Consider the following 6,125-nt stretch of genomic DNA (forward strand, 5'->3'; position numbering starts at 1 on the left):
ATGCACTTATTTCTGCTTATTTCTTGTTGTATAATTTTTATACCGTCTCATTATTGTTAGGACACTTTTTGATTGATTAGTGTGAAATTGAATTAACGCTCACCCCCCCTCCAACTCAAGGGCTCAGATCCTGGTAGGGGTGGAGTCGAGCTAGTCCTGATATAGTCTTTCAATTTCTTTCTGATAAATATTACGTACTAATAATGAAAAAGATCTTGATTTATTTATAGACAGATATCGTGTGTACTGATTGACCAGATGCGACCGATAGCTGTTGATAGATGACAGACAAAAGAGCGGGGTTCAAAAGTGTCTAATGGTTCATGATAAAGATAGTTGTCTATAAGGTCTCATCTTTGGATTTCAAGGATTTAAGGCTCTAATGACATACCCTCTAATGATACATGTTTGCAAGAAGCTCTTACTAAATACTTGCATTCTAATGGTTTATGAAGCCATTTTGGTGGTCTCTAATCGTTCCTTTTTGTCTTCTACGATTTAGAAAGGATATATGGAGTTTTGTCGAACGATATTTCACTTGTCAAAAAGTGGTCAAAAAGTGAAAACGAACTTCAACAAATGCTGATTTATACGCTCCTTCTAAAGTTGCTATAAATAAAACTCAGAAAAGAAGTTTAAGATCTCGAAAGAAGTTAGATATAGTCGTAAGTCAAGTTGGCTGGAGCTTGTTCTTGTCGCTCGGTGACTGTCGACTAGAATGTCAAGTTGGGTGGAGCTTGTTCTTGTTCGGCAGCTATCGATTAGAATGTCTTGATTCAATATAGTTGAACACCTGCAAACCCAAATAATCCTTTTCTCACCTGTGAAGAATTTACCAATTAAATGCTTCGTCTATCCTTCATATTCTTTTTTTCCTCGAAAATAAATATTATATAAATAAAATAAAAACTCCCAACATTTGCCATCAAAGGATCCGTGGCGCAATGGTAGCGCGTCTGACTCCAGATCAGAAGGTTGCGTGTTCGATTCACGTCGGGTTCAATTCATTTCTTATGAAATTTTCCTTCCTCGGAAATTACCATTTTCGCCCTGCCCGTGATTATTTACTATTATTATTTTTTTTATAAAAAATTATTTTCCGTATGTTTTTGTCCCCTCGGTCACTCCGCCGCCGTCTGCCCAATGGCCCGAAATTTGGCGAATCTAATTACAGCTGTATTTTTTTAAAAATTAATGATAATAAATTTAAATAAAATGGAGGAAAAAAAAAAAATAATAATCTAATTTTACTCCTTAAGCTTGTTTAATTAATTTTAGCTTCATTCAATAATAGAAAATATGTTTAGTTGTGTTTAATGAATCATTAAAATATATATATATAGATATTACTCGGGGTAAATGTAGTATTTTGATTTAAGTTCTTTTCTTTCTAAGAGGTGGAATAGAATAACTCGGTTGAAGCGTAATGATCATATGTCGGTAATGCATTGTATGTCCCATAATAGGTCCCATTCTTCTACCCTTTCCCGAGAGTCGATGACTATTCATAGCTATTACCTTGACACCAAAGAGGAGTTCGACACAATGCTTTATTTCTGTCCTAGTTGATCCCGATTCGACATTAGAAGTATATTGATTTTTCCCTAATAATTTAGTATTTTTGTCTATAAATACTGCATATTTGATTCCATGCATAAATTTTCTTCCTATGAATTCGAGTTTCAATACGAATGCTAGTTATATATATATATATATATAATATAATATATTTATTTATTTATTTATTTATTGTGAATTTCAGTAAAGTTTAATTTCATTGAAATTAATGAGTCAACCACAAATACTCCCTTTTTCATCTAGCCATTGATTTGGTCTCAATTTCATCGGATTAGATACAACTAGTATTTGAAGGGGAGGGCGGCGACATCCTCATCCGAGTAGATTTTATTTTATGAATATTTCAGGTTAAAATTAACATCATTCTGGAACAATCAAAGACGGTTAACGGTTCAATTCTTTTTTTTTTTTTTGTCTAAATTTTACGGGTGTATTTAGCAAACCATTATAGATGAGAACTTGAGAATTTCTTAAAAATATGAAATGAATACGTTCGGATGGGGTTGCTTGCAATTGAAAATAAATTACTATGAGCTAGGGGGCCTTAATGGACCTACATATTATAAGCTCCATTATACTCACAGTTGCACTCTTATACATTATAGGACAAATTATGTCCATTGATATAATCATTACAAGCAAGTCGATCATTCACGAGTTGTTCATAATTACAGTTGGGTCAAAAGTCCTTTTTTACCTTTGTAATTACATCTTTCACCTTAAGTACTACTGATTCTCGAAAGAACAATTTGTTTAAGATCCAATCATAAACTAAGTCCCTCTCCTCTTGGGCTAATGAGTGGGTCTGGCCCCATTGTTCAAGTCCCCAAATCAGTACTTAAGAGAACAACTCATCTACTTTTCTTATATGTAAACGAGTGAATTCCATTTCATGATATTATGTTCTAACTCCCTATTTGATCAAGTCCCCAAAATGGTAGGCATATTGAATCCGCTAATAGAGCCAGTCTCACCCACGTAAATTAAAGGACAAGTCGTCACAGACAGAAGTTCATAACTCACTCAGGATTAAGATTGAGTCGCATATGATCTTCATGTGAAATATTAATTTTCTCGATTAACAGATTTTAAAGGGTGATAAAATATTTCTTGATCCAGTCTTATACAAACTCATTATATAGGATACCCCACTTACATGTTTCCACAAGAACGATTTGGATCAGATCATTTGTAACGATTACAAAGTGGGTCATATCAATAGTGTTACTAGGATAAGACACTCAACCTTATCCATATACTATAGACTCTTTAGGTTATTACTTGAACTCGATCCTCTTGTATGTCAACCACATACTGTTCAAGATTACATTAATAATCTTGAATTTTCATACCATGGATAATAATTAAATTATAAATAAATAATAAAAATTATTGTTAAGAACTAAATAATTAATTACGAGGCTTTATGACATAAATCTCAAAAAAACTAAATAATTAATTACAACGCGAATATAATAATAAAAATATAAATGATTATTTTTAAGAATAAATTTGAAAATTTAATAGGCCTAGGAAATAATTGAATTAAAAAAATGTTTGATTTTGGATAATGATATGTTAATATAAAACATAGTCTTTGGTTAGAGCGTTGGTCTTATGAGCCGAAGGTCGCGGGGCAGATAATGATATGTTAATATAAAACATGGTCTCGTAGCTCAGTTAGTTAGAGTGTTAGTCTTATGAGCCGAAGGTTGCTGGTTCGAACCTCGTTTGAGCCCCATTGGGCTCTATTCATAGACATTGGTAAATTTTATAATCATTGTTTGTTCAATCTACGTCGAGTTCATGTTCTATAGTTTGTTTGTGCATTCTTTTATTCTTATTCCACGCACCATGATAACACTCTAGGTGAAGGATAAAATTATATATGGCGAAAGGGTAGCGTGAGAACGCTCTAGGCTCTAAGTGAAGGATTCATTCTATTCATAGACTTCGATAAATTATATAATCATGGAATTTATAGTGCAATAGTAGAGCATTTGACTCTAGATTAGAAGGTTGCGTGTTTGATTCATGGTAATATAATTTATTTGTACATTCATCTATGTATTTATGGATTAAACTTTTTATCATTGAATTTTGTTATATTCTTAATCCACGACCTAGGTGAATGGTTTTTTCTATTCATAGACTTTGGTAAATTATATAATCATTGGATCCATGGCGCAATGGTAGCGCGTCTGAGTCTTGATCAGCATTCATCAACGTATTTATGGAAGTAACTTGTCATCATTGAATTAACAACTATTTTATTCTTATTCCACCCTCCATGAGTACCCTCTAGACTCTAGGTGAAGGGTTCAGGTTCTTTCTATTCATAGACTTTGGTAAATTATATAATCATGGGATCCGTGGGGAAATGGTAGCGTGTCTGACTCCAAATCAAAAGGTTGCGTGTTTGATTCACGTTGGGTTCATAATTTATGGATGAAACTTTGATCTAAGTGGATCCAGGAAAATAAGACTTATTTGTATTAAATTCCTATATTAGGAGTATACTATAATTTATAGAAAAAATGGATAATAAATAGTAAAGAACAATTCCTTTTGAACACTAGATGTCTTTCACATCCAATTATAGTAATGAATAATCAATTCTAATTTTTTAATGGCAGTTCCAAAAAAAGCCCACTTCTATATAAAAAACGCTATAGGTGAAGGATTCTTTCTATTCATAGACTTTGGTAAATTATATAATCATGGGATTCGTTTTTGTTTCTTCTTACTGTGAAAGAAGGTGAAGGAAGAAGACGCTTTAAAGTGAAACCCTAGTTCAAGAAGAATAGGACGACGGAAGATGCATGCAGCCAATAGCCTGATTTTCTTACTATTACATATTCTTGTAACAGCAGCTATAAGCTATACTATATAAAACGCTAATTTGACTGTGTTTGAGGGGGGAGAAAGAACCAATAAGACTCGATTGAACCAAGAGAAGATTCGGTAGTGCAGTCTGCTCCAAATTAGATTGCCTATTTGATTCAATGAAACTTGTCATTATTGAATTAATAAGTATTTTCTTTTATCCTTATTCCACGCACCAATACAACATTCTAGGCTCTAGGTAAAGGATTAGAATTGTGCATTCATCCATAGTCTATATTAAATTATGCGCTATATGATATTGGTGATCATCGACTCTACACAATTGGTACTAGGAAAGGCTCCCTACACTCTAAACCTTTATCCATAGTTTTGCTCACAAGATTGGATTTAACCCCTATTATTCACCCACAAACAGATAAACAAACAAACAAATTGAATGTCTGAATCAAATGTTAACGAAATGTTACGTGCATGCGTGTTCAGTTTTTCAAGCAGTTGGGACACCAAGTTGCACCCTATGGAATTTACTTATAATAAATAGCATCTAAGCAATTAATTGCATGATATTGTTTGATACTTTGTATGGAAACCGTGAGTAAATGCAAGCTATTACTAATGAGGTCATGTAGAAGATGAGGATGATGATGCATATGGCTCGAAGTAGAGAAAAAATGTATTGCCAATGTAAGTCATAGGATACTAGAGTTTAAAGTTAACGACAAGGTATTTTGAAGGAGCCATCGATGAACAGTGTTTTGAGGTTCACGGGTAAAAAAATAAGTTAATCACACACTTCATTGTCCCCTTCGAAATTCTAAATTGGATCAAATTTATGGCATAAAGATTGACCTTATCACCATCCCTTTCTGTCATTCATAACATTCTCCACGTGTCTCTGCTCCACATTTACATGACTGATTAAGTCGATGTGATATACTACAAGCCTTTGTAATTGGACAAGATTTTGAGTTAGGAGAAAAGAATGGTATAAATTTTACTTCGAAAAGTAAAGACCTTGTGTAATAGAGAGATAACATTCGTCAAAGTACTTTGTCAAAACCATCAATCAAGAATGTAAATGAGAGAATAAAATAATAGGACACTGCCGTGAGTTATTCAAAGATTATGGTGCTTTGAGGGATGAAAGTGAAGGGAATGAACTCTTCATCCACCTATCAATAAATTCGAGAGTAAGAACTCTACCTTTATAGAAACCCTGATTTGCAAGAATTTTTGAAGTATTCCAACCATGCAAACGTTCTTCATATTCCACAAGTTCTTCCTTGCTATGACTCGAACACAAGGCCAAAACTTGTGGGAGCCTCTTAAAAGAAAATCTAAAAGGGATTAGAGATGAAGAGTTTCGAGAATTCTTAATTTCATTATTTTGGGAGAGTTTGTCTTTGGCTGAATCGGGTCCTATTAATAACTCTTTGAGAATCTTTGCCCAATAATATATTTGCATATTTAACCTATTAAGATATAATATCTTATACAAATCATATTTTAATATATATAACTTATTTGAATCTCATTCAAATTTCAAATATATTTTTATTTAATGTATTACATTAATTAATTGATTTAATATTTAATGGTATCAAATACAATAAATATATTTTTTCTTTAATATATCTAATATATTAAATAGTAATTTGAACCCTTTAAATTAATATATGTTTTTCCATTTATATTTAATA

General features: G+C 32.5%; 1 non-coding gene across 1 annotated transcript; it reads left to right on the plus strand.

The window, feature by feature from the left end:
• Nucleotides 1-930: 930 nt before the first annotated feature.
• On the plus strand, nt 931-1,002 carry TRNAW-CCA. Its single transcript has one exon. It is a non-coding gene; the product is annotated as a tRNA-Trp (tRNA).
• Nucleotides 1,003-6,125: the final 5,123 nt, after the last annotated feature.

Source organism: Cucurbita maxima, unplaced genomic scaffold, assembly GCF_002738345.1.
Source record: "Cucurbita maxima cultivar Rimu unplaced genomic scaffold, Cmax_1.0 Cma_Scf00063, whole genome shotgun sequence".
In the NCBI taxonomy this organism is placed as follows: Eukaryota; Viridiplantae; Streptophyta; class Magnoliopsida; order Cucurbitales; family Cucurbitaceae; genus Cucurbita; species Cucurbita maxima.